Source organism: Malania oleifera, chromosome 11, assembly GCF_029873635.1.
Source record: "Malania oleifera isolate guangnan ecotype guangnan chromosome 11, ASM2987363v1, whole genome shotgun sequence".
Lineage (NCBI taxonomy): Eukaryota > Viridiplantae > Streptophyta > Magnoliopsida > Santalales > Ximeniaceae > Malania > Malania oleifera.
This window is the reverse complement of record NC_080427.1, coordinates 63,438,057-63,465,523: the sequence shown is the minus strand read 5'-3', so window position 1 is coordinate 63,465,523 and position 27,467 is coordinate 63,438,057. Positions and strand designations below refer to the sequence as shown.

General features: G+C 37.5%; 1 long non-coding RNA gene and 5 other non-coding genes across 6 annotated transcripts; all 6 read right to left on the bottom strand.

The window, feature by feature from the left end:
* Positions 1–1,254: 1,254 nt before the first annotated feature.
* LOC131143537 (small nucleolar RNA R71) lies at positions 1,255–1,360 on the bottom strand. Its single transcript, XR_009133525.1, has one exon. It is a non-coding gene; the product is annotated as a small nucleolar RNA R71 (small nucleolar RNA).
* A 13,901-nt stretch (positions 1,361–15,261) lies between these two features.
* LOC131143666 (small nucleolar RNA R71) lies at positions 15,262–15,367 on the bottom strand. Its single transcript, XR_009133648.1, has one exon. It is a non-coding gene; the product is annotated as a small nucleolar RNA R71 (small nucleolar RNA).
* Positions 15,368–25,216: 9,849 nt separating this feature from the next.
* On the bottom strand, positions 25,217–25,330 carry LOC131143605 (small nucleolar RNA R64/Z200 family). The gene has a single exon (XR_009133590.1). It is a non-coding gene; the product is annotated as a small nucleolar RNA R64/Z200 family (small nucleolar RNA).
* Positions 25,331–25,344: 14 nt separating this feature from the next.
* On the bottom strand, positions 25,345–26,299 carry LOC131168547 (uncharacterized). Its single transcript, XR_009140327.1, has 2 exons — positions 25,782–26,299; positions 25,345–25,587 (listed from the first exon to the last, which is right to left on the bottom strand). It is a non-coding gene; the product is annotated as an uncharacterized LOC131168547 (long non-coding RNA).
* LOC131143603 (small nucleolar RNA U54) lies at positions 25,441–25,520 on the bottom strand. The gene has a single exon (XR_009133588.1). It is a non-coding gene; the product is annotated as a small nucleolar RNA U54 (small nucleolar RNA).
* On the bottom strand, positions 25,958–26,035 carry LOC131143602 (small nucleolar RNA Z199). The gene has a single exon (XR_009133587.1). It is a non-coding gene; the product is annotated as a small nucleolar RNA Z199 (small nucleolar RNA).
* Positions 26,300–27,467: the final 1,168 nt, after the last annotated feature.

Genomic DNA, 27,467 nt, shown 5'->3' with positions numbered 1-27,467 from the left:
GAGGTGTTCGTTATCGTTGAGACAGGGTATACTTTGGTTCCTAACCATACTCTGGATGGTTGGTGCACCCTTGCTACTCTGTGCCCTCGATTGCCCCTCTCCCGCTTTGCCCCGCTTGGGTTAGTACTTCTATAGAAGTTTAGATGAGTGTAGTTAGAAGCATGGCGTCCAGCATCTGATTCGAACCACTGTTTCGCTTTGTAGGAGTAGGGTAACTTAGAAATTTACTTGCTTTCCAGTAGTTTAGATTCATTTGCTTTCAGTTACATGCTTTCTAGTAGTTGTTAGATAATCACCATTGCAAAATACCATCTTTCACTTCTTTTTCATAACAAGGCCTTAGTAAAGTAAATTGGGAGTGGTTTAATAACTGCGCTTCAAGTCTCTGTGAATCAATACCCAACTTACCCACTTTCTACTAAACTTGGGATAGTTAGGTTTTATAAATATTATTTTTAATAGTTAAGAACCCAAGCCTTAGCGAGCCTACCAAATTTTGGCACCGTTGTCGGGGACTTGGCTACAGTTATAAGCCAACTTCCGCTTTCGAGTATTATTACCTTGTTCTTTTGATTTTCTCTCCTTTTGTTTTCACTTTCTTTGTTAATTTCTATTTTCTTTATTTTCTTTGCTATTTTTTTTTTTTTTTTTGAAAGTCTGAATCTGTGTGCTTACACGTGTGTATGTTTGGTCTGCGTTCTTTGGAACCCAAGATAATTCCCATAGATCTTAAGATTGAAAAATCTCATAGGTCCCATAGGAAACCTATCTATAATCCGGAGAAGGCTGAGTCATATGAACTAAAAGCAATGGCCAAAGATAACCCCCCATTTCTCGTTGAACAAATCCCGGAACCCCATACTCCTCACCTTCCTATGGTGGGAGAGCAACATCTTTGGCCTCTTAGGGACTACTTTGTAACTAATGCATACACATCGCCGTCTTGCATCTAGTGCCCGGATGTTCAGGTGGCACAATTTGAGATTAAAACTTCAATCATCTCGATGCTGTCCAACTTTCATGGGAACTCTACTAAAAATCCTTATCAGCATCTAGATAAATTTTTAGAAATTTGTTCCACCATCTGCATCCCTAATTTCAGTGATGATGCTCTCCATCTTAGGCTTTTCCTATTCTCTCTTAAAGATAAGGCCAAATATTGGCTGGCGTCCTTAGAACTGAACTCGGTGACCAACTGGGCCACCATGCAGCATGAATTCCTTAAAAAGTACTTTCTAATTGGGAAGACTAATTAGCTTCAGAGAATCATCACAAGTTTCTCACAAATGTATGGGGAACTCTTTTTTGAGACTTGGGAGCGCTTTAGGGACCTACTCCATAAATGTCCACATCACCAGGTCTCCAAGTGGCAATTAGTTCAAACTTTCTAGAAGGATTGGCTGAAAGAGATAGGTCTATGGTCGATGCGTCGTGTAGAGGTATTCTCCTCACTAAGAACGAGAATGAGGCTTAGATTCTCTTTGAAAATCTAGCAAAAAACTCTCAGCAGCACATGGCTGCCACCCGTAGACTACCTAATCCATCAATCTCTAAACCTAAGGGAGTCTACGAGTTGATCGCAAACCAGGACCTAGCCCCTACTCTGCGTGTTATATCTAAAAAATTATATCAATGTTTGTCCTTAAAACCACGGACAACAGCTTGTGCAGAGGTTTGTGCAATCTGCTCCGACCCTTCCCATACATATTACAATTGCCCTCACGCGCACTCCTAGCCTAAACTTGTGCACGAGGAAGTAAAGGCCACCACAATTGGTATGATAAGCCTTCTAATGACCCATAATCAAACATATACAACCCTGGGTGGAAACAACATCCTAACTTCTCATGGAAGCTACAAGCTCTGGGTTTCCAAGCCCAAGGACCTCCACAAGCCCTGAACACTTTGCCTCCACGACCGTACCAAAATCTCCAAAGTTATCCAGACTCAACCCCCAGACCTTCAATTGTGTAGCATCCACCTCAACCTCAATCCAAATATGATTCATTTCAGGAGACGGTGTTAACAACCCTTAAGTGAATCGAAACTGACCGTCAAGTGGACCGGCAACTCCTTCACTCCCATTCCTAATCCATTGCAAATTTAGAAGCCGCTTTGGGACAACTAGCTGCCACCTTGAGTCAGAAAAATGAAGGCAAGTTGCCAAGTCAGCCTCTCGTAAAACCTAAGGGACAATATAGGGTAGAATATGAACCGAACACTGGCCCCTCATCATATTCTAAGCAGGCCCAGGCGATAACCACATTTCAAAATGACAGGCTGACAGCTGAACAAGGCAAGGAGTAGCTAAGCACGAGGGAGACCCAAGATGAAAAATTTGGAGCACCCAACGCTGATTCATACACTCTTTCTTCCGCTAGTCGGGTACAAAGACCATTGAGTCTCACGCCTACCACCAGAAGGACCACACCCCACTTCACCCCCCATAAGGCTTTTCACGACTACCCAGTGACACATTCGGCAGCCCTACTTGCACCCTCTATATTTAGGAAAGGGGCTTCCACTAATTCCATCTGGGACATGTTTAAACAAGTGAGAATAAATAAGCCTCTTCTCAATGACATTAAGCAATCTCCTGCATTCATTAAGTTCCTTAGGGACTTGTCAATGTAGGGGAATGAATCAAGGGTGCACTTGGATGGTTTGGTTAAGCAAGCCAAGCATATAAATTCAATAATACTAAAGCACCTTGTTCCTAAATTAAAAGACCCCAACTCACCTACTATCTCGTGTGTAATTGGCGATTACACCATTGAAGGGACCCTTCTAAATTTAAGAGCAAGTGTGAACCTCCTTTCATACTCGGCCTATCAAAAACTTAACCTAGGAGTGTTGCGACCCACCTCGGTTTTGTTATGCCTTATCGATCGATCTCTTAAGCAACCCTAGGGTGTGGTAGAAGATGTGGTAGTCAAGGTGCGAGATTTTCATCACCCAGCTGATTTCATCATCTTAGATATGGAAACCTCCAAAAACCCAATGCCTGTCCTTTTTGGAAGACCATTCCTAGCCACAGCTAATGCCTACATTCAATGTAGGATGGGGATTATGGACATCTTATGGGGCCATAAGCATCGTAGGATGAACATATTTAATGCCACCCAACATCCACTTAATGTCATCTAAGCTATGGATGAAGACGTGATTGACAAAATTGTTAGGGAAGCAACTCCGTCAATGCTATGGAAATACCCTTGGGATAGTACACTTCAACTTGATAGCCCTACCACTGCGGAATTTGTGGACCCTTTGGAGAAAGTTATAATAAAGAAAAAGGGGGTCCCTAGTTCTAGACATAATTTGGGGGTATGTAACTTCGGGTGTGAGGAAGAAAATCGAGAAGCCACTGCTACTTGGGAACCAAGATGAGTCCAAATTAAGCTTCAATGCATCTGGCTGAAAACAGTAAACTTAGCATTTCCGAAAGGCAACCCAATAGTTTTTCTTTACTTTTTAAGCCCTTAGGATAGTTAGAGTAGATTAAGTAGGGTTAAAAGTCTTTCAAGTAGGATTTAGTATAAGCTAGGGGTGCGACAAAGTGCAGTTATTATCACGTTTGAGCGACCTGGTCAAGCCCCTGCATCATTATGGGATTGGGAGATACTGAGACGGTCAACCAGGTCCATGACCAACACTGAGCTTGGTGCACCTTGGTCGAGAAACAATGAGAAGTTGTTTAAAATATGCTCGACCCTGACTCTTCATCTCACGCCTTCTCATTATAGCTTGGGTGAGCGTAGTCGCCCTCTTCTCGCACTTGCTACTGGAGCAAGCCGTGGCCCAATTGCATTCCCTTACAATGTCTTCTCCTTCTGATTATCTCTGGAATCCTCCCATGCATCATCTTAGCCGACTACCAAGAGGCGACAGCTTCAAGCCGTGCCTTGGCAGGGGTCTTCATCACAGGGCTGACAGGGTTTCGAGTCATAGGAGAAGGTTGTGCACGTAGTTTGGACACCTCACAAGAGTCTGCGAATGATACCGCAATGAGGGTCAGACCTGCGACCAGGGGGCTCACCACACTTAGTAACGCCATCATTCGTGGACCAGACCTACATCGATCTTCATGAGGTCTGGTTTCCCCACCCCCTTCCATTCCACCACTTTTAGCCTACCATGTCATATATCCCACCGTCAAAAGTCTCTGATCCTCCTATTACTATGCCTCTAGCTCCCAAACCTAACCCACAATCATGGTCGTACCCTTTTCAATCATATCAGTCCCTCCCGCCAAGTACCATACCCGATCAATCATAGCCACTTTAGGCTCTCCAGCCACATCAAACTCGACCCCCACTCTCCCCCAGCCGGCTTCAGTACTTGTGGGAACGACACCTTCTCGTGAAGCAGCATTAGCCTAACCACTAATTTTTTCTTCTGATTCAGATTCTGACTTTGAGTCTGTCTAGAATCAATATTGCTGTGTCATTTACTTTTGGGTCTTGTATTATGCCTCTGCGGCATAGGGTTGTTTTCTTTCTTTTTCTTGTTCTGGTTAGCCATGTTTCTGTAGCAATCTCAATATTTGTAATATGTCTTTCTACATTGTATTGCTGGAATCTTAATGACAACTTGCATGGTTTTTTGGTAATTTTGTATCTTTTGTGCTACAGTGTCAATTTGCATGCATGACTCGTATGAACTTTATATTTTGCAGGAACACTGTTGGTTTTTACTAACACCATGCACTATCCTATCCCTTGTCGAGGTTCTATTTCCTATCCACACTTCAGTGAGGACACTAAAGTTCTAAGTTAGGGGTAGGGGTAAATACACTACATGGCACATTCATGCACACAAAGGACACAATTTTCACAATTTTCAGACATTCAAAAATTTTCTCAGTAAATAGTATGTGCTTCATAACATGATAACAACTAGTTTACCCTTTTTACATACACCTATATAACTCAGATGTTATATGCCTAGGCCCATCTACTGTATGATTTTATTATGCTCACTAACAATGTAGTAAGTTAATTGTGCATGGTTTCACATAAAACGGCCTACTGAACTGTCATGCCACTCCAGAAGGGTCAATTAGTGATTCATTTGTGTTAATATTGCTGTGTGAAATCTTGTATTCAATGGTACTTCATGAGGCTTAAAAACACACTTACACGTGATTTGTAACAATTAGGGTTCTTTGAGAGCATTAAGAGAACAATCGTGGCAACTATGATACCTTCTGAGGCACTATTGAGTCATTCAATCATTGCTTGAGTTTTGACATCAAACTTTGAGTTTATAAAACTCAACTATCTTTCTTTCACTGGATTCCCTTTTCTAACTAGTCATTGCTCTTGTATTAGCTAGCCTAGAGGTGACATCAAGTGGGGAGATATAAACCTAGGTCTTGTAGCCTACTCAAGACATAAAGGTCAAGCCACCCTTAGAGATCAACTTTTTCCATGGACTCTGGTTCAAGCTACATTCCTATTGGAAACATGAAGACAAGATAAGAATGTGACGATTGTCTTAGCTGACCATGTAAAAAAAGAAGAGAGAAAGAAATAGAAACCTAAGCAGAGGAAAATAAAAACAAAAATATACACCTGCTCTGAGAAAAGATAAAAAGGTCAAGCTGAGGACACACATTACCAGTTTGCATGTATAAAGGATCTTCTGACCAATGCATTTGTTGAATTCACACAAGTTTGTGAATAAGTTCATCTAGGGTGGTCTTTATTAAATGTGGCAAGTGAGTGAGAAGATACTAGGGTGAAGGACCCAACACCTTTAAGACTGGATCCATTTCCTATAAGACTAGTCCACTCCACACTTCTAACATTAGTTCTTCAAATATGTGGGATGTTTGATCATGAAATTCTCCCTTACATATAAGAGTGAACCCCTTTTCTTAAGTGTTTTCCGTTCTGAGGGTATACTAGTGAGGTTGAATCAAGACAACTATTCTATAGATGTCCAAAGGCACCCCGAGTGTGACAGATCATGCACCTTACACATACCTTGTGATGTAATCTAACAATGCTTGAAACTACATGGTACTACTAGCACTGAATTGAAATTGTTGGTTGGTCCCCAGAGAGTTGTATCTTTGGTATAATAGTTGTGCAGTGTTGAGACTTGCATGAATGAATTGCTGCGGAGTGTGTGTAATGGAATCATGAATGAACAGGCCTACGTGTAACTGGGTCATATATTTGTATTTGAAATGGTAAGGTTCTTGTTATATGCAAATATTTTCTAATATTCACTAAGCAAGTGTTTGTGGGAATCACCCTGGAAACCCTCGCAAGACTAGAACTCGTCCACTAGGATCAACTTAGGGATTTAAAGCCTTGTTGCATATGGTAAATGCAATCATATTTCCCACAAAACAGGATATAGGTAGGACTTTGTAGTTTTCTTAGATTTTTCTTTTCTCGAGGATTAGAAAAGTGTAAGTTGGGGGTTGTGATGAGTCCCTAAAATATATGATTTTATACCCTCATTTACCTATGCTTATCCTCATTTTATTATGTATTTACCCAAATTTATCATTATTAAGAGTTATGCAAGGTTTGTTTGTCTTTTCAAGAAAAACAGGTTAAAACCATGGAGTTAGGCATTACAAGAATCCAAGGAGTATTTGGAGGATTCAAAGCTCTAATTCAAACATTTAGCCAAGCTCCAGAGGTTTCATATCATAAATGGACAAGAAGATGATGCTCGACCAAGTGGCACGACTGGTGAACTACAAGGGCGACTTAGTCTTCCACTACAAACTCCAAGGTTCAGACTGAGATCAGAATATTGCAAGGTTCGACCAAGTGCTCGACCAAGTGACTTGCTAGGGCGACCACACTGAGATACTAAGACAAAACTAAAATTTAGAAGTACCTTGCTCCTCGACGAAGTGTTTGACCAAGAGACTTTCAAGGACGACTATGTTGAGATACAGATATTTCCTAAAGGTCGAGATATTGCAAGTCTCAACCATCAGCTCGACCATCAAGACCCTAAGGTGCGATGAAGTCAAAGACATTGAAGATTCGAATCCCTGACTTCCCACGAGTCTCGACTAAGTCTTGCACAAGAATAACAGAGGAGCGACTTGGTTGATAGTGATGATCTTTTGCGCAAGATTTGCTGCAAACCTTCCTAATTTGTAAAACAAACCTTGTAAACCCTAGAGCCTATAAGTATTCGCTATGAACACAAGCTCTGGGTTCCTCTTTGGCCTCTCTTAGGTGAGTAAATGACCCAAGAAGTCAATAAAAGCCAAGATAGAATAGGAGTAGTGTAGTTTTGGTTTGTGGAGTGTCTGATGGCCTATGACAACCAGTGGCGTTCATGCAACAGCGGTGTATATTAGGATCTTCTCTTATACTTCTAGTGTTAGTGATAGACGTTTGGAATAATAAAGGGATGATCTTTTAACTCATGCTTTCATTTATTGCTTTCAATTTTCTATTTTCCATTTAATTATTGTGTGTTTGATGAAAGGTTGTAGATAAGGATAAGCACTGCTACGTATCAGTCAGAGGGATATAATCGGCTACGAAACCGCGGAGGTATTCGTTGTCGTTGAGAAAGGGTATACTCCGATTTTTGATCATACTCCGAACGGTTGGTGCACCCTTTCTACCCTGTACCCTCGATCGCCCCTCTCCCACTTTGGCTCACTCGGGTTAGTACTTCTATGGAAGTTTGGATGAGTGTAGTTAGAAGCATGGCATCCAGCGTCGGATTCGAACTACAGTATCGCTTTGTAGGAGTAAGGTAACTTAGAAATTTACTTGCTTTCCACTAGTTTAGATTTATTTGTTTCAATTACATGTTTTCTAGTAGTTGTTAGATAATCACCATTGCAAAATACCATCTTTCACTTCTTTTGCATAACAAGACCTTAGTAAACTAAATTGGAAGTGGCTTAATAAATGTGCTTCAAGTCTCCGTGGATCGATACCTAACTTACCCACTTTCTACTAAATTTAGGATAGTTAGGTTTTATAAATATTATTTTTGGTACTTAAGGACCAAAGCCTTGGCGAGCCTACCAGTCCTCTCTGTCTACCCATTTGTTTGAGAATGGTATGTTGTGCTGAACAACAACTGAGAACCCATGGCCCCTTCGAAACTCCTCTAGAAACAAGATGTGAATCGCGGTTCTTGGTCTGATGCAATGGACAGTGACACGCCATGCAGTCTAATTACCTATTGTATACTCTGCTAGTCTGCTCATGGAGTGGTTAACTTTGATAGGAAGGTAATGGGCAGTCTTTTATAGTCGATCTATGACCACCCAAATGGCATCCTGTCTATGTAGTGCTGGCGGTAACCTTGTGACAAAATCCATTGAAATGTGTTCCCACTTCCACTTAGGAATATGAAGTGGCTGCAATGTTCCCTTCAGTCTCTGATGCTCAGCTTTCACCTGTTGGTATGTCAAATATTAGTTCACAAATTCAGAAATTTCTTTCTTCATATTGCTCCACCAAAAAGACTCCCGAAGATCTCTATACATTTTAGTACTACCAAGGTGTATAGTATACAGGAATCGGTGTGCTTCTTCCTGAATAACTTTCTTAATTTTGGCATCAGCAGGCACACACAACCAAGTATGGAACCTCAAAGTCCCGTCATCTGAGATACTAAATTTTGCCTCTTGGCCATTATGTACTTGATCTATAAGCTTTACTAACTCTACATCACTCCTCTAAGCAACTTTAATTCTTTCCTGTAGAGTCAGTTGTTATACCAGATTTACAATAAATACCTGATGATCGCCCTCAACAAGTTCCACCCCAAGTCTTTCCAAATCCATTTAAGTCGGGTGCTGAGTCACCACTGTAGATACTGATGAACCCACTAATTTCTAGCTCAAAGCATCAGCCACTACATTAGCTTTTCCCGAGTGGTAACTGATGGTACAGTCGTAATCTTTTATCAGCTCCAACCATCTCCTCTGCCTCATATTTAATTCTTTCTACATGAAGAAGTACTTTAGAATCTTATGATAGGTGAAAATCTCACACCTACCCTCGTATAGATAGTGTCTCCAAATTTTCAACGTGTAGACCACCACTGCTAACTCCAGATCATGGGTAGGATAATTCTTCTCATATTCTTTCAACTGTCGGGAGGCATACGCTACAACATTCCTCTGCTACATCAAAACACATTCGAGCCTTTTATATGACGCATCACTGTAAATCATGAAACCCTATTCTCCTGAAGGAATTGTCAAAACCGGTGCATTGATGAGTCCCTGCTTCAATTCCTAAAAACTCCGTTCACATTCATCAGACCACTCAAATTTCACACATTTCCTGGTCAGTATTGTCAAAGGACCCGATAATTTGGAGAAGCCCTCAACAAATTTGCGATAGCAACCAACCAATCCCAAGAAGCTTTTGATTTTCTACATATTCTTCGGCCGTACCCAGTCTACTACTGCCTCGATCTTGCTCGAATCCACCGAAATACCACCCCTAGTACCACGTGTCCAAGGAAGGTAATTTGCTCCAGCCAGAATTTGCACTTCATAAGTTTCACATATTGTTTTTCTCTCCGCACCTGGAGCACTATCCTCAGATGTTCTTCATGTTCCTCTGGGCTCTTTGAATACACCAGTATGTCATCAATAAACACTGCCATGAACTAGTCCAAATACTAGTGGAAGACTCTATTCATTAGATCCATAAACACTATAGGAGCATTGTCAATCCAAATGGCATAATCAAGAATTCCTAGTGGCCATACCGAATCCTGAATGCTGTCTTTGGCATATCCTCTGCCCTGACCTTCACCTATACCCAGATCATAAATCAATCTTAGAGAATGTTTGTGTCCCCTATAATTGATCAAATAAATCATCAATGCGGGGAAGCGGGTACTTATTCTTGATATTCACTTTATTAATTTCTCTGTAGTCAATGCACATTCTCATCGACCCATCCTTCTTCCTCACAAATAATACCAGCGCTCCCTAGGGCGACACACTGAGCCGAATAAACCCTTTAACAGTTCCTATAACTTTTCTTTCAATTCTCTCAATTCCATCAGTGCCATTCTATACGGCACTTTAGAAATCGGCACTGTCCCCAGAACTAGATCAATAGAAAATTCTACCTTATAATCAGGAGATAGTCCCGGTAAATCCTCAGAAAATACATCAAGAAAATCCCTCACCACCGGGATATCCTCTAACCTCAACTCCCCTTCTGATACTGCCTTCACACATGCCAAATATCCTTAACAAACTTCCAGCAACAATCTCCTCACCTGAATGGTAGATAGTGACTGTGGTGGGGTGCGCACACATGACCCTGCAAATTTGTACTCCTACTCTCTTGAAGGTCTGAACATTACCTCTCTCTAATAACAGTCAATAATGGCATAGTGGGCAACTAGTTAGTCCATCCCTATAATTACCTCGAACCCATGCATATTTAAAACCAAGTTAATTAGTAAAGACCTCCCCTGAATACCGATTGGATAGTTCCTGAGTACCTTCTTACATAACTTAACGGCCCCAGTCAGCGTAGCCACTGACAAACTGACATCTAACGGCTGAGTTTCTAACCCACAAAACTTGGTAAACTCTCGGACTATAAAGGAGTGAGTCACCCCTAAATCAAATAAAACAATTGCTATATATGACATAATTGGAACAATACCTGTCATGACATCTCTTGCCGCCTCAACATCTCCTAGCATCAAAGCATAGATTCGTGCTGAGGTGGTATTCCTCTGCTAACCGCCTCGAGGTGCTTGGTGACCTCCTTGGTACGGTCTAGGAGCAGGCGCATTTACTAGCGCTGCTCAGCAATCTCTCACCACAGGCTAATAACATAAATAACAAACTATCTCTTTGACCGACACTTCTAGGACATAAAAGGGGCATCGGTCTACCTTGTATCGCTCGATCTCCGATCCCCTGTCTATGACCTCCTCTACTATCCTACCTCTTCCAAGGTCCCTGACTGGAACCTACCTGAAAATCAGGAGGCATGGGCCTATTTCTCTGGCTCTGTACTGGGGAGCTTCTCTACAAGCTTGTCTAAATCACTGTACCTTTATCTACCAGCTATGAGAAGATCGGGACGTGAAAGCCCACAACCTGCTCGTACAAACTTTATCTCAAACCCTCCTCAAATTTCCTCACCTTTTTTTCCTCATCCATCAACATATACGGGGCAAACTAGGATAGCTCGATAAATCTGGCAGCATACTATTGTACCATCATCTACACCTATGCCAAGTGTAAAAACTTTACTGCCTTTGCACTTCTGACGGTAGCAGGGAAGTATTGCTCAAAAAATAACCCCCTAAAATGGCTCCACATCACCGCTATAGACTCAGGTCTCTACTCCTTTAACAATTTTGCTGATCTCCACCAGTATTTTACCTCTCCAATCAACTTGAATGCAATAGAGGACATTTTCTTCTCCTCAATACAAGGGAGCACTGTCAACATGTCCTCAATATCTTAGACCCAATTCTTAGTCACTAATGGGTTGGCCTCTTTAAAAAATGACGGGGACTTCATATGCGTGAACTGCTTAATCATACAACTTCACTCCCTTGAGCTCCTAGCCATCACCAGCTGGGTGACACAATGTAGCACTACATCGAGGTCTCCCCCGCACATACTAGAAGACGCTGCCTCATCACCTCCAACATGTGCACTACTACTCCCAGGCTCTATCCTAAAAATGATACAAAACAGCCTCAGAATTCTATCATCATAACACCACTACTACACTCAACAAACTAATATTCATAAAATAATCTTCTATAACCATTCACCTTAACATCCTCAATCCTAATTTAAGATTTAATCTTGCCACTTAGAAACAAGAACTGACGATAATTTACTATGATTTTCCTAAAATTGTCACCCTTGGAAAATCACAAAAACAACCATGGAACTCCTACCTCCTAGTCACAAGATAGAACCCTAAATTCCAATCTCATCCTCTAACAACAACTAACCCATATCTCAACCTACCCATCTCCTATTCTCATCAAAACCCGTCCATATACTCTGGTATTGTTTTTCTCTATTTACTAAAGTTTACAGAACCTAACAACCTAGGCTCTGATACCAAATTGTGATGCCCTGACTTTTCATAAATTTTTTTTGTATAAACAATAATCAATAAATTAACCATCTGCCACGTCACAAACTCTGATACCATATCAACATAACCCGACTCGAAATAGGGTACCGGGTACTCAGTCTATCTCATACAAACAAACCTAAAAGTGGAAGACAATATTTACAAACCATCCAAAATACAAATAACCAAAATTCTAACCATCTGTATATATACATGTCTAAACACATTCCCAAAAATCAACAAAATACTTTAGGGGAATTATACATCCCTAACTCATAACACTCACCCTGTCTATCAGGGTAACAACTCCCTTTTATCTCGGAACTCTATTTACTCGTCTGGATAGTTCCCTGAAATATTTAAATATTTGGGTGAGACAACTCTCAGTAAGACGGAATAAATTATTTACAGTGTGACACATGAGTTTAGTTATATCATAAAATACTCATTTAAGTGATTATATCATTTGAGAAAATATACAGCTATGTACTTATAATCATATAATTATAAAACATAATTTTATAAGCTTTGATACCTTTTCTCATACTCTTAAATATACAGCCAATATTTATCAACGAAGTTCCCAAGGATAGGGTAGATTACACGCCCGTACATGGAACGCCCCTCTGCTCTGATATCGTTTGCAACCTTGCCCAATTAACTCGAGTGCAACTGCAACTGATGCTTATCAGGGCACTCACCTTACTCAGTAAGCCCTTAGGTGGACCGTTTTACTTTGCCCTAATTATTTATACCATTAAATCTACATTCTTTCATTTCTCACTTTCCTTTCACAATCTAGCTTATGAGTATTAATGGTAACTAATACACCTCTTGTCTGTAACTCATGCTGATGAGTCCCTAAAATACATGATTTTAGACCCTTATTTCCCTTAATTTATCCTCATTTTATTATGTATTTACCCATAGTTATCATGTTCAAAGCTATGCAAGGTTTGTTTGTCTTTTTAGGAAAAACAGGTTAAAACTATGGAGTTAGACATTACAAGAAGCCAAGGAAGATTTGGAGGACTCAAAGCTCGAATTCAAATGTTCAGCCAAGCTTCAGAAGCTTCTAATCATAAATAGACAAGAAGATGACGCTCAACCATGTGGCGCGACTAGCAAACCACAAGGGTGACTAAGTCTTTCACTCCAAACTCCAAGGTTCAGATTGAGATCAGAATGCTACAAGGTTTGACCAAGTGCTTGACCAAGTGACCCACTGGGGCAACCACGTTGAGATACTGAGATAAAACTAAAATTCAGAAGTACCGAGAGTCTCGACGAAGTGTTCGACCAAGAGACCTTCAGGGGCGACCATGTCAAGATACTCAGATTTCCTAAAGATCGAGATACTGCAAGTCTCGACCATCAGCTTGACCATCAAGACCCTGAGGAGTGAAAAAGTAGAAGACATTGAAGATTTGAATCCTTGACTTCCTGTAAGATCCAACTAGGGCGTACACAAGAATGCCAAAGGAGCGACTTGGTCTACAGCGACGATCTGTTGCACGAGATTTGCTACACAGTTTCCTAACTTGTAAAACAACCCTTGTAAACCCTAGAGCCTATAAGTATTCGCTATGAACACAAGCTCTAGGTTCCTCATTAGCATCTCTTAGGTTAGTGATGGACCTAGAAAGTCATTGAGAGCCAAGTTAGAGTAGGAGTAGAGTAGTTTTTGGTTCGTGCATGGAGTATCTGATGGCTTGTGACAACCGGCGACATTCATACAACAGTCGTGTATATTAGAAGATCTCCTCTTGTACTTCTGGCATTAGTGACAGACTTTTTGAATGATAAAGGATGATATTTTTACTCATACTTTCATTTACTACTTTCAATTTACTTTTTGTGTGTTTGATGAAAGATTGCAGATAAGGATAAGCACTACTACATATCAGTCAGAGGGAAATGGTCGGCTACGAAACTGTAGAGGTGTTCGTTATCGTTGAGACAGGGTATACTCCAGTTCCCAAATGTACTCCAGATGGTTGGTGCACCCTTCCTACCCCATGCCCTCAATCGCCCCTCCCTCTTTGGCATGCTCGGGCTAGTACTTCTATGGAAGTCTGGATGAGCATAGTTAGAAGCATGGCATCCAGCATCGGATTCGGACCACAGTATCACTTTGTAGGAGTAGGGTAACTTATAAATTTGCTTTCCAGTAGTTTAGATTTATTTGCTTTCAATTACATGCTTTTCAATAGTTGTTAGATAATCACCCTTGCAAAATACCATCTTTCACTTCTTTTTCATAACAAGGCTTTAGTAAACTAAATTGGAAGTGGTTTAATAACTGCGCTTCAAGTCTTCGTTTATCGATACCCGACTTACCCACTTTCTACTGAACTTGGGATATTTAGGTTTTATAAATATTATTTTTGGTAGTTAAGGACCCAAGCCTTGGTGAGCCTACCAAATTTTGGCGTCGTTGTCGAGGACTTGGCTACGGTTATAAGCCGACTTCCGCTTTATAGTATTATTGTCTTGTTCTTTTGATTTGCTCTCCTTTTGTTTTCACTTTCTTTATTAATTTCTATTTTCTTTATTTTGTTTTCTATTTTTGAAGTCTGAATATATGCTCTTACACATGTGTATGTTTGGTCTGCGTTCTTTGGAACCCGAGATAATTCTCATTCATCTTGAAATTGAAAAATCTCGTAGGTCCCTTAGGAAACTTATCTCTAATCCGTAGAAGGCTGAGTCGTCTAAACGGAAAGCAATGGCCGAAGATAACCCCCCGGTTCCCCCTGAACAAATCCTAGAACCCCATGCTCCTCACCTACCTGTGGAGAGCAACACCCTTGGCCTCTTAGGGACTACTTTATACCTAATGCATACACAGCATTGTCTTGCATTCGGTTCCTAGATGTGCAGGCGGCACAATTTGAGATTAAGACTTCGATCATCTCGATGCTGCCCAACTTTCATGGAAACTCTACTGAAAATCCTTATCACCATCTAGATGAGTTTTTTGAAATTTGTTCCACCATCCGCATCCCTAATTTTAGTGATGATGCTCTCCATCATAGGTTTTTCCCATTCTCTCTGAAAGATAAGGCCAAATGTTGGCTGGTGTCCTTAGAACTGAACTCAGTTACCAACTGGGCCACCATACAGTATGAATTCCTTAAAAAGCACTTTCAAATTAGGAAGACTAATAAGCTTCAAAGAGTCATCACAAGTTTCTCACAGATGGATGGGGAACTCTTTTTCGAGACTTGGGAGTGCTTTAGGGACTTGCTCTGTAAGTGCCCACATCACCAGGTCCCTAAGTGGCAATTAGTCCAAACTTTCTATAAAGGGTTGGCTGAGAGAGATAAGTCCATGGTTGATGCATTGTGCGGAGGTACTTTCCTCACTGAGCACAAGAATGAGGCCTGGATTCTCTTTGAAAATCTGGTTGAAAACTCTCACCAGCACATGGCTGCCACCCGTAGACTACCTAATCCATCAACTTCTAAACCTAAGGGAGTTTACGAGTTAGCCATGAGCCAAGACTTACCTCCTACTCTATATGTCATATCCAAAAAGTAGGATCAATGCTTGGAAGCAAACTTAGAATACATGCGTTTGATATATACTTAGTTGATTACAGAATTCTAGTATCCAAATTGGGCATACAAGGCCCAAGCTTAGTGGGATCAGTTCCAACACATTAGTGACATTGAAGTAGATGTGTCGAAGCAAACAGTACTCCAAAAATCTTGCCCACCTGAAAATTAGCCACTTAGAAGCAAAACTTAGAATACATGTCTTAGATATGTACTTAGTTGATTTCAGAACTCAGGTATCCAAATTGGGTATGCAAGGTCCAAACTGAGTCTGGTCAATTCTAATACGTTCATGACATTGAGATGGATGTGCCAGAGTTAACGATACCCAAAAACTCCTCGTCAGCTGAAAATTAGGCACTTCGAAGCAAACTTAAAATACATATCTTATATATATACTTAGTTGATTTTAGATATATACTTAGTTGATTTCAAAAATCAGGTGTCCAAATCAGGCATATGAGATCTGAAATAAGTAGAGTCTATTCTAACATGTTCGTGACATTGAGATGGATATGTTGAAGCGGATGGTGCCCAAAAACTCCTTCCTAACTAAAAATTAGGCACTTCGAAGCAAACTTAGAATATGTGTCTTAAATATATACTTGACTAATTTCAAAACTTAGGTTTCCAAATTGGATATATGAAGTCCAAACTGAGTGGATTAGTTCCGACACATCCATGGCATTGAAGTGGAGATGTCGGAGCTGATGATACTAAAAAACTTCTCCTAAGCTAAAAGTTAAAATCAAAGTTAAAATTGTATGTTGTAATTAAAGTTAGATATTTAAAATTGTATCCTTTTTTACTTAACTTTATATGTAGTAATCATTCTTGCTATTAAGTTATTTGTACTTATAGTATTCAAAAATTCTACATGAATTTATTGTATAATTATTATTTTGTAGGGTTTGTCGTTCTGTCGAATGATTATGAGGATGACGACAACCATGATGATTGTGATGCATAATGTTTTTTTGTATTTTATGTATTTATTGTCATGTGGACAAACCATGCATATATGATATTTATGTATATTCTAACACCTTTTATGTATATATATTTTTTATTTTCTTAAAAATTACAACAATTAATTTATAATTATGGTTCAATATTATGTGCGATTAAATTTTATTACAGTGTTCTCTCAAGAATGCCTAATTTTTTTAAAAAAATAAATTTAAATTATTAGAAACTTTTAGTGATGGTTCTTAAATCGTCACTAAAAGTCCGCCAGTAGTGACAACTCAAGAACCGTCACTAAAAGTGGGTCAATAGTGATGGTTGCTTTACCATCACTATATGTTAGACAAACTATTTCCAAAGTGTCACTAATAGTAGGGTTTTAGTGATGATTTTCAGCCCAAAAAATAGTATTAGTTATAGTGACGACATTACTCTTTTAGTGACTATAATACTCTGTTACTAATACTCCATTATTAGTAAACTATCACTATTAATTTAAGGGATATAAGTATATATTTTTCAAAAGAGTAAGAAAAAAACATTGACTTTAAGTATTTGATAAAAAAAATTTATAAGGAGCTCATCATCTCCATGCCAAATTTAGCAAGTATTGAAATGAGACTAAATTTAATTTCGTGAATGAAGCATTGGTAGGTGAGACCCTTGAGATGTCTAAGAATTTATTTTTTGAACATGAATTTTAAGAGTTTTTTTCCATTTTATTATTAATTTAAAATAAAATTTAAATAATATTCCCTTTGGGAAAAATTTTCCCACATTAATGCTTACGTAATCTCGCAACTTGATACTACGAGATTTAACAAATCTTGCATAACCGTGTTGCGAGATTTTAAAGAGTTTTGCACAGAGTCAGTTGACAAATCTCACAGTATCAAGTTGCGAGATTTAAAGAGTTTTGCACAGAGTCAGTTGACACGTGGCAGAAAATCTCACAGGACGGTCTTACAAGATTTGTGTGGGAAATGAGACGGCGTATGACACGTGACAAATCTCACAGGACCATCCTATGAGATTTTCTTGATTTGGTTTTTTCCTCTTCCTTTCACTCGCGAACGGAAAGCAGAGAGGGTCTGCAAAGCTCCACTTGTAGAGGGAGTAGAGAGTAGAGACGAGGACGGCAGGTGACCATTCAAGAGTGCGACTATAGGTGACCGTTCGGGAGTGCAATTGTAGGTGACCTTTCGTGGAGTGGGCGAGTGCTAGTGACCGTTCGAACAAAAGCTATAAAAACTCGAAAATGGGGTACGTATTTTTTCTTACCGTAAAATAAAATTTGTTTCATTGAATTCTTATTTAACAAACGTTCGAAAATTTGCTTGGTTTATCTTCCTATAGTATTGTGTGGTTCCGATTTTTTTGTTGAAGGCTGCATCCGAAAACCCCAAGGTTAGGTTTCATTTCATTTGTGTTTTTCCAAATTTTTTTTTTTTCTTCCTATTCTTTAGCTTTTGGCTTTTAGCTTTTAGTTCATCCAAATTTAAAGAGTACAAAATGAAATTGAATATAATCCATATTTCATTTGTATATATATATATATACTGAGTCTGCCTCCATGCTAGTTTATTTCAGCAATTAAATTTTTAGTGCATGATATATATACATAGAATATTAATTTAGAGCAATGTTAATTTGGTGCATGATATATATATATATACATAGAATGACATTTAAATTAGTGTGTGAATCCCTACATTGCATATGATGTTTATTTTGCATGTGCATGATTGCATTTTTGTGTATTAAAATATTAATAGATTATAAGAATTTAATTACTTGCACGACACAATATTTGCTCTTTAATAAATTTATATTGAATATATTTTTTTTCTCAAACAAATATCATCAAAACTTATTTGTGCATTTTTCTTTAAATTATTTAATATACTTTAGGATAAAACAAAATTGACCTCTCTTAAAGTTCATCAAAAAGAAAAAAATCTCTTATGAGATTTAAAAAAATTTAGGAACCTTTCATAAAATTTTAAAGATTTCCTCTCCTTCTATTTAGTAAAAAGATAAAAAATTTTAGGGATATAAGTGTCAAAAATCAAATGTTAGAAAAAGTTTGTAAAAATTTTGAAATTTTAAAAAAGGTATGTGAGGATGTAAAGCAACTCAACTCTATAGATCATTATTATAAACATATTATTGTAATTATTTTACTTAGTTATTATATTTCAAAATTCACTTTAGAAGAACAATCATATGTACATGACAAATAATTTACCCTACCATAATTGTATTAATATATAGGATAGACATAAGTATAGATATGTACATATATAATTAGTTTATTTTATTCTGACCAAACAATAGAACAAACTTCTTATTCAAACAATAATTTATAGACATAGGTATAAATACATTTTTTAATCTAATTTTGGTTTAATTTACTTTCATAGGTGTTTACAATTTCCTAAGGGTCGATCTCTAAATGGTAGGAAGCTCGAGCAATGTTTCAGTGACGGTATTGTTGTATATGGGGGGAAATTATTACCGAAGTAGAAGACGTTAGTTGTAGTACTACGCCGGTTCGACCAACTTGAATTGGTCATAGGTATAAATTAAATAAATTGTACTTGAAGATATATCAATATTTGCATATTGATCCAAATCAATATGCATTACGGGTGACCGCAAGATACCCTATGCAAGGGTATAATGGTACAATCCTCTATGAGGTTGTTCCCGTAACTAATGATTACAGTATGCGCATTGTGTTGGATGCACACTCTGTATGTACGACATATTTAACTCTATAATTATATGTCGATACCATTCCTCACATGGGTGTCGTCGCGAATAGGCAAACTGGGGCGTCTACCGAGCATGTGGTTGAAGCGGAGGAAGACACCCAACAGACACGTCGTTGTGATATAACTACGAGAGAAGGTATTGAACCATACACGAGTGCAAATGTTGGTGGGATGCCTGTTGTGGATTTGAACGAATGTTTGGGATCATCGTTCGAGTTGTAGACGTACAAAATACATGTTTTTCACACGGATGATCATGTAGTTTACGAAAAAGTTCCAGCAGAACGTCTAGGATCGTTGTTCGCCATTGCGAACAATGCGTTAGACAAGGGGATGAACATTACGAATGATGTTAATTTACAATATGACATGTACGAGTAGGAAACAGGTGAAGGGATGAATGAGTTCCCCGATGATATCAACCCAACCCCCCCCCCCCCGGTGCCACAAATGATGTCACGTACAATGCGCATCTGATGGACCAACCTCCTATATACGGTCTAATTGACGTAGATGCTACAGATTTGTCACGTGATGAGGAGCTTCCTATACGGGTGACTCGTTCGAATGAATCGTCTGAGATGAGTAAAGGGATACTATTCGAGTTGAAAGATCAGTTGATAGCGCTAGTGCTAATATACCATGCTCGAACCCACCATGACTTCTACGTTTTGCAGTCTACCCCAGTGTTATGGGTTGCTAGGTCTAAGCAGTCTGATTGCAAATGGAGAGTGCGTGCAATGTATCAGATGAAACACCAATTATTCGAAATCACCCAATATTGTGGTTCGCACACGTGTTTGAACGAACTTCTCTCACCGGACCATAACTAGATCACGTCGTCCCTCATTGCTAGGGAGATCGTGAATATGATCAGGGGTGATGCATCGACATCAATCGCCACATTGAAAGAGTTCATTGATCGTCGCTTCGACTATTCGATCTCCTCTAAGAAGGTTTGGTTGGACAAACAGAAGGCAATTGCCTAAGTATTTGGAAATTGGTAGATGTCTTATCAAACATTGTCGAAGTAGATGGAAGTGATATGGGCGTACAATCCTGGTACTTAGTCAAGTGGAGGTGGACTCCTATTCCAGGTAGCGATTAGATCTCTCCTCATATGTGGACTCAGTGCCACAACGGTGGAAGAAGGTATGGGAACATGACCATCAACCTGAAAGGCGCTCATAGCCTCCCAATAACGGCCCTTGTGCAACTAACATTTTATCGCGTTGCACATTATTTCAATAGCCGATGGGAGGCTGCTCGTAACGTAATATTGGAAGGAAATGCATTCACTCCCCATATATTGCTAGTGATGGAAAGAAGGAACTTGAAGGTGACCAAACATCGAGTCACGACGTTCAACCAGTCTAGGGATAGTTTTAGCATTACAACTACGCAGTTAGGGTCCCACAAAGGAAACAACATCCAAACTTTGAACATTCAGGATAGACGTGAATGCTCATGTGGAAAGTGGCAAGCGTTACACTTTCCATGCTCCCACCTTCTTGTTGCATATGCAAAAATACGGCTAAACGCTATACAGTACATTGAGTCATGTTGGAGCATTGTCGAGCACTATGCGACATATGCTACGGAGGCCTTACACGGCTAAGATTCTAGCCGACCTACCTCCCCATTATGCAGTCGGGAGTGACCTCTGGGCAGCCCGAGTGTCACTCATATGCTTTCATATTATCCAGTAGTATCTTCCTGACCGAGTCATGCGGCAGTTCAGCTATCAATAGGGCATTCCCAAGCGCTTTTTGATGTCAGGGGTAGATGTAGTTGGGGATAACCTCCATGGCATGGATGGGCGCGGTCGAGGGGTCACGGACTAGGTGACTACACACACGATATTCGTGACTGCGTGAGAGCATCGGCAAGAGTACATCGTACTAGGAATGGTAGAGGATGGTCTGATGCGTCCGGATGACTCATATTTCACCTAGTATAGGTCCATTACACGCCGCTTCGTCGACAGGACCACTGCTGTATATTTGAGCCTTGTAAGAAGACTTTAACCCACACTTCGTTTTGTTATGTGTACGTTACGATCTACATGGGTTAACTAAATTTTTTCGTATCTTACAAGCTCACATAATACATAAGGCAGATCAAATCTCACCAGATCCTGCTATCCACCGATTGATGAGTGTTGCATTGGACCTTGTCCATGAGGACGACCAACGGATCCCAATTGCTCGACCTAATGTACCAACATGAGGATGTCAACCAGCTCTAGTACGTGGAGGATGACATGCCTCCTTTAGTTGTCCAGTGAGTCTCATCTTCTCACCACCGGTTGTACAAGCCAAGTACGTGTTCGGTCCGTCAGCACCGTATGCGTCTTGCAGTGCAACTGATATTGTCAAACCGTCCAATAGACGAACTAATGCCCCATCTGACTATACTGTCACCCCATCGATGTCATTTTTATTGGACAACATTTTTGGTGGGGATGAAGTCGATGCACCCACTATGCCACCTCGTTCTCGTCCAGAGACACCATATCAATTCTCTTCACGTGCACTTCACATGGATGATGATTACGCAGTACCTCTTGGTGGAGACAATCCACATAAAGGACAATGGGACAAGACAGTTGATGCAGATGACTAGCAAGGAGAGAGCAGACGTAGACAACAGCCACCACAACCCCAAAGACGACCTCGCTGCGGTACCGAGTAGTATAACATTATTTTCATTTCATTTGCATGTCATTGATTATTTTTATTTCATTTGTATAGCATTATTTTTATTTCATTTGTATATCATTAATTATTTTCATTTCATTTGTATAACATTTTATTATTTTCATTTCATTTGTATCTTCATGTGTCTTTTGCACACTTCATGTAATATTATCAAGAATGACATTTAAGAAATGTAAACTTTGAAAAGAAAAAAAAAACTTATATGATTTTATCCAACATAAGCACTATGTTTTCATTATGGAATTTAAAAAGTTGTTTCTTATTTATTTTATATCAAAATTTATAAATAAAAAAAAATATATATATATATATATATATATATATATATATATATATATATATTTGCACCATCATATGTTCTATGATGTCTACTTATATTTATGTTAAGTAGATATCATTGAATTAGTATCATGTAGAAGAATGGAATGTAAGACAACACGTGCGTGTATCTATTTACCTTTCTATTATACCAGATATAGTAAGGATATATAGGAAAAATATACTATCAACTGTACTATCAATGAATTTTCAATTGTGGATACATATGTATCCTTAACATATCGAAGCGACTGTCGTTATTGGTATCAAACCAATAGCGATTCATACAACCTAAATCTTCTAATTGATAATTGGGCCAAAGAAAGAACTTAAATTGAATTAATTCTCTTTAATTTCTCTTTAAATTGTATATCACTAATTATTTTCATTTCATTTGTATAACATTTGATTATTTTCATTTCATTTGTACCTTTATGTGTCTTTTGTTGACATTTAAGAAACCCCCAGGGTGTGGCTCAGGTGGTAGTATGGACTACGAGAGTATCTTTTACAAGGTCAGGTGTTCAAACCCTCTCGGGTTCGTTTTTCGCCCCTGGATTCCTAAATTTATGCTCCCTTTGGAATTATGGGATCAACTTCAAAGGGCGCATGATTAGTCACGTGGACTGTAAAATGGACACGTCCAAAAAAAAAGAATGACATTTAAGAAATGTAAACTTTGAATATTTATGTTAAGTTATTAATCCTTACATTGTGTGATGCAATTCAAATATACTTATGGTTTGAAGTTATTTATATAAATAGACTTTTATGAACTCTTGTTTATAAAATATTTTCGCACTTTCACGTATAAAATATGTATGCTGGAGTGAGATGTGAAATATACACAAAAAGTGAGAAAGAGAACATACTTAACCCAAGACCTTACATCTCCAAATAAAATTTGGTGTCCACAATATATATGTGCATTCTCATAAAAATTAAAATTTTTAAATTTGACTATCACAATGAATAGCATTTAATCCATTTATATTGTTTTAAGAAGCATTATAAGTAAAGAAAAAAAAAACCTAAAGCATAATAATTATTAAAGAAGAAAATAAAAAATTTCATGCATATAATATTTGCTTAATTCTATATGTTTGTACATTAAACTAGATTAACAATTCATTATTCAATTAAATAAAAAAATATTTTATAATTTTTTAAAATTATAAATTAAAACACATTTTGAATTATTAACTTCGAATTAGTATACTTGGTTCTTTTAATTGAGTATAATATATTTTCAATTTAAAATATATACTTGGTAAATCTCGTAGGGCCAACCTATGAGATTTAATTGACAGGGCTGCCCAATTTCTGATGGGTGTTTAAATCTCGTACAACCAACTCGTGAGATTTAATTGACAGAATTGCCCAGTTTATAGCATGTACTTAAATCTCGCAGAATAACGCTTGTTTGCGAGATTTACTTGACTAAGCATTAAATTGAAAAAAAATTTCCCAAATATTTTTTAATATCTTATTTTAAATTAATAATAAAATGGGGGAAAAAAAAAAACTCCGAATTTGAATGTGAAACATGTGATAATAAATTTTACATTTAGTGAGATTAAATATATGAATAGTAAAACTTATTTACTACATATTTTTAAAAAAAAAAACCACAAACAATATGGAGAGAAAAGCTCGCTACACAGTTGTCCTTATTTTATGAAAATATTTGGTGAATCGGATTTATGTTTAGGGAGCAAAATGATTTGCTTCATAATAATGCTGATGATTCAGTCACCAGTAGGTCCATCGTATAGCCTTCACTCAACAAGGGCCTGAAGATGCTTTCGTTGAGACTTGAGAGCTCTTCCATGGGCACTTTTATTTTATAAGAAATTGTTTTTGCCTCAATTCTTTCATATCACTGACATTTACCTATAGTCTTAGGTATAAATTGCTTTGAAAATTAAATTTTTATTTCAAAATTTAAATAAATATTTTTAAAAGTACATTTCTAAATAGAATATTTGTGTATAAAAATAATAAAGCTTCATATATTCATAATTTTGAATATATATAATTAAGCTTTAAATAGTTTGTGCTTACCTCATTTCTTTAATATCATTATAATCTTACCAATAGATTGTATTGAAAATTAAATCTTTACTTTAAAATTTAAATAAAAACATTTTTAAAATCACATTTGTAATTTTGAATTGAAATAATTAAGCTTTAAATAATTTGTGTTTGCCTCATTTTGCCAAAACATTGTGCTGACAACTAAAACTTTGTTTTATTTTTATTAGAATTGATTTCAAATTTTAAAAATTTAAATAAAACATTTCAAAAACTTAATTCATAAATAAAAATTAAAATGAAAATAATTATACAATAATTACCTCCCATGTTTGATTATGTTTTATCTATTAAATTAAAAAATTAATAAAAATAATTTTCAAAAGAACTTAACCAAATGCAAATTTTCTGTATTTTTTTATCACATTAAATAAACATTTTTAAGCTCTTTGAAACTTGAAGGTATGGAAAAATAAAAAGAAAAATATGAAAATCTAATTTTATGTTTAGTTATCCAAAATGGCGAACAGAATAAAATGGGTAACAATTTAATAAACAAAATTTAACTGCGCACCGCTAATATTTTATTATTATTATTATTAATAACATTAATAATTTCATTTTTAATTATATTTGATATGAAATAATAAATAAAAAATAAATAAAAACTCCTTTTCCTTCTCTTTTCCTCGACCAAAACTAGCTTTTTCTTTATGCAGAAAAAGCTTTAGGGTTGGACCAAAGAAACTCTTCTGCTCAGAAAAGATGAATTTTCTTTCTCATAGATTTTTTTTGTAAAAAAAAAAAAAAAAATCTCTGAAGTCTGACATGTGATTGCTGTAATAATTCCAAACAAGAAAAAGATCTACAAAAATAATTAAATCAATGTAGCACTAATTTTATTGCAATTATTTTGAAACTAAGAAAAACATTCTCTGTAGATTCCAAATGAAAATATACTGGCATTAGTAGCAGCTCTCATAAATCTAAAGATGTCTATCATCTAAATTCGGAATAGCGTATACGGCCAAATAGGCTTGCAATCATTGAGCCATTGCTACTAGTGATAAAATAAAATAAAATAAAATAAAATAAAACAGATTTTCGAGAAGGATCTGATCTGAGAAGAAAAATAACATCATAAGCATAAAATAGCCGAAGATTTTCGAAGAAATCATAGAAGTCATATATTGGTAGATATTATATAATTATCAAGCAATACTAATTATAAAAAAAGAAAAAAGCTGACTTTCAACAGAGATCGATCAAAGAAGCAGAGTAAATGAATAAATATACAATAGCTGGAAGACTTACAGATTAATCTGGGAGAGATCAGAGTTTGGTAGAGATTTATCGGTCATGGTAAATTCTGAAACAAGGACCAATAAAGGGTTATCATCATGTCTCCAATATGAGAAGCATTCGTCAGATCAAATAAACAAAAAAAAAAATCAAATCGAAGCAAGATAGAACTTCAGAAGAAATGAAGAAATCATCAGAGACTTAAATACAACGAATCACGGAACAAATCCATCATATTGTTGCAGTTTTTTCCTCATCACATGATTGCGCAATAGCTTTACTGTAAAATATAAAAATAGAAAGTTGAAGATTATGAGAAACAAATGCAGAGAGAGGATGATAGAGATTCAAGCACAGACACGCATGCAACAGGACGCGAGAGTGGACGATGACAAATTGTGGAATTGGAGAATTTGCGAATTGAGGGCTTGGGTAATCGGGAGGGGCGGCGGAAGATTTTCAATGAGGAACTCGTTTCTGGCTGCACTATATAGGGGATATAATGAGTAATTCTTCTGGGAAACCCTAGATCGGACGGTGGTCTTTAACAGAACATTTCTCTGCGCAATACCACAAGCCCGTTTACTTCAATGAAGGACCTAATTACACGAAAAGTCCTTGAACTATTATCAAATTTGTATTTTGTTCATTAAATTTTAGTTTTTTACTTTTTTTCCCCACTTGGAGTTCTGGTCCATGATAGCAATATCTCATTCTGTTCTTTCTTTCTTTCTAAAACTTCAATATAAATGTCACAACTTTTAATTATCACAATGTCTCCCAAAAAAAAAAAAAAATTATTTCATTTGTAATTCCAAAACTTACTCAATTTTTAGATATTGCAGCTTATGGGGCATTCTGCCAGCATCCAAAATATTGTGAAGACATCAATCCACCTAATGAGCCTTATTCAAGAAGATAAAGAAATGTTGAAAGAGTTCATGCGTCATTTTATCAATGCAACTCTAAATGTTAGAAACCGGAACCTCAAAGTAATAATGGCCGCCTTGACAATAACTCTTCAGTCATGTGACTTCCTAAATTCCATAGGGAAGAAACCCAAATTTGACATGGTAAGACTAATGACATGAGCCCATAAATATATCAATTTAGAGAAGGTTATAGCTGCAAAAAAGAAGATTAGATTTGAAGAGAAAACATACCAAGGAAGTTAATGAAATCATTAAAGGAGGAGTAAGGAAATGTACATCCACTAAAGACTTCCCTTGCAAATATGGTGAAAAACATAAGGGGTTAAGGCTATTTATAGGAGAAAAAGAGATTACGCAAACCACGAGACTTTATGAGATGCAAATCATGCTTGGGAAAACTACCCAAAAAGTGGGTTCTGCTTGCCGAGATATGGCCATCTAATAAGCATCGCTCATGAGGCCTTAAAATGCTCATTTGAAGAGCACTACTCATGATGCGTCATGAACCGAGCTTTTTCCAAAAAAAAAAAAAATTGGCCCAACACTACTCATGAGGCCCAAAAATAGTCATATAATGAGTATCGCTTATGAGGCAATAAGAGACAAGACACTATCTAACGAAAAAAAAAAATAGCTCATCTGATGAGTACCACTCATAAGACAAAAAAAAAGTGTCCATCTGATAAGCACTGCACATGAGGTGACAAGAGATGAACACTACTTAGTAAAAAAAATTGGTCCATCTTATGAGGAATGCTCATAAGGC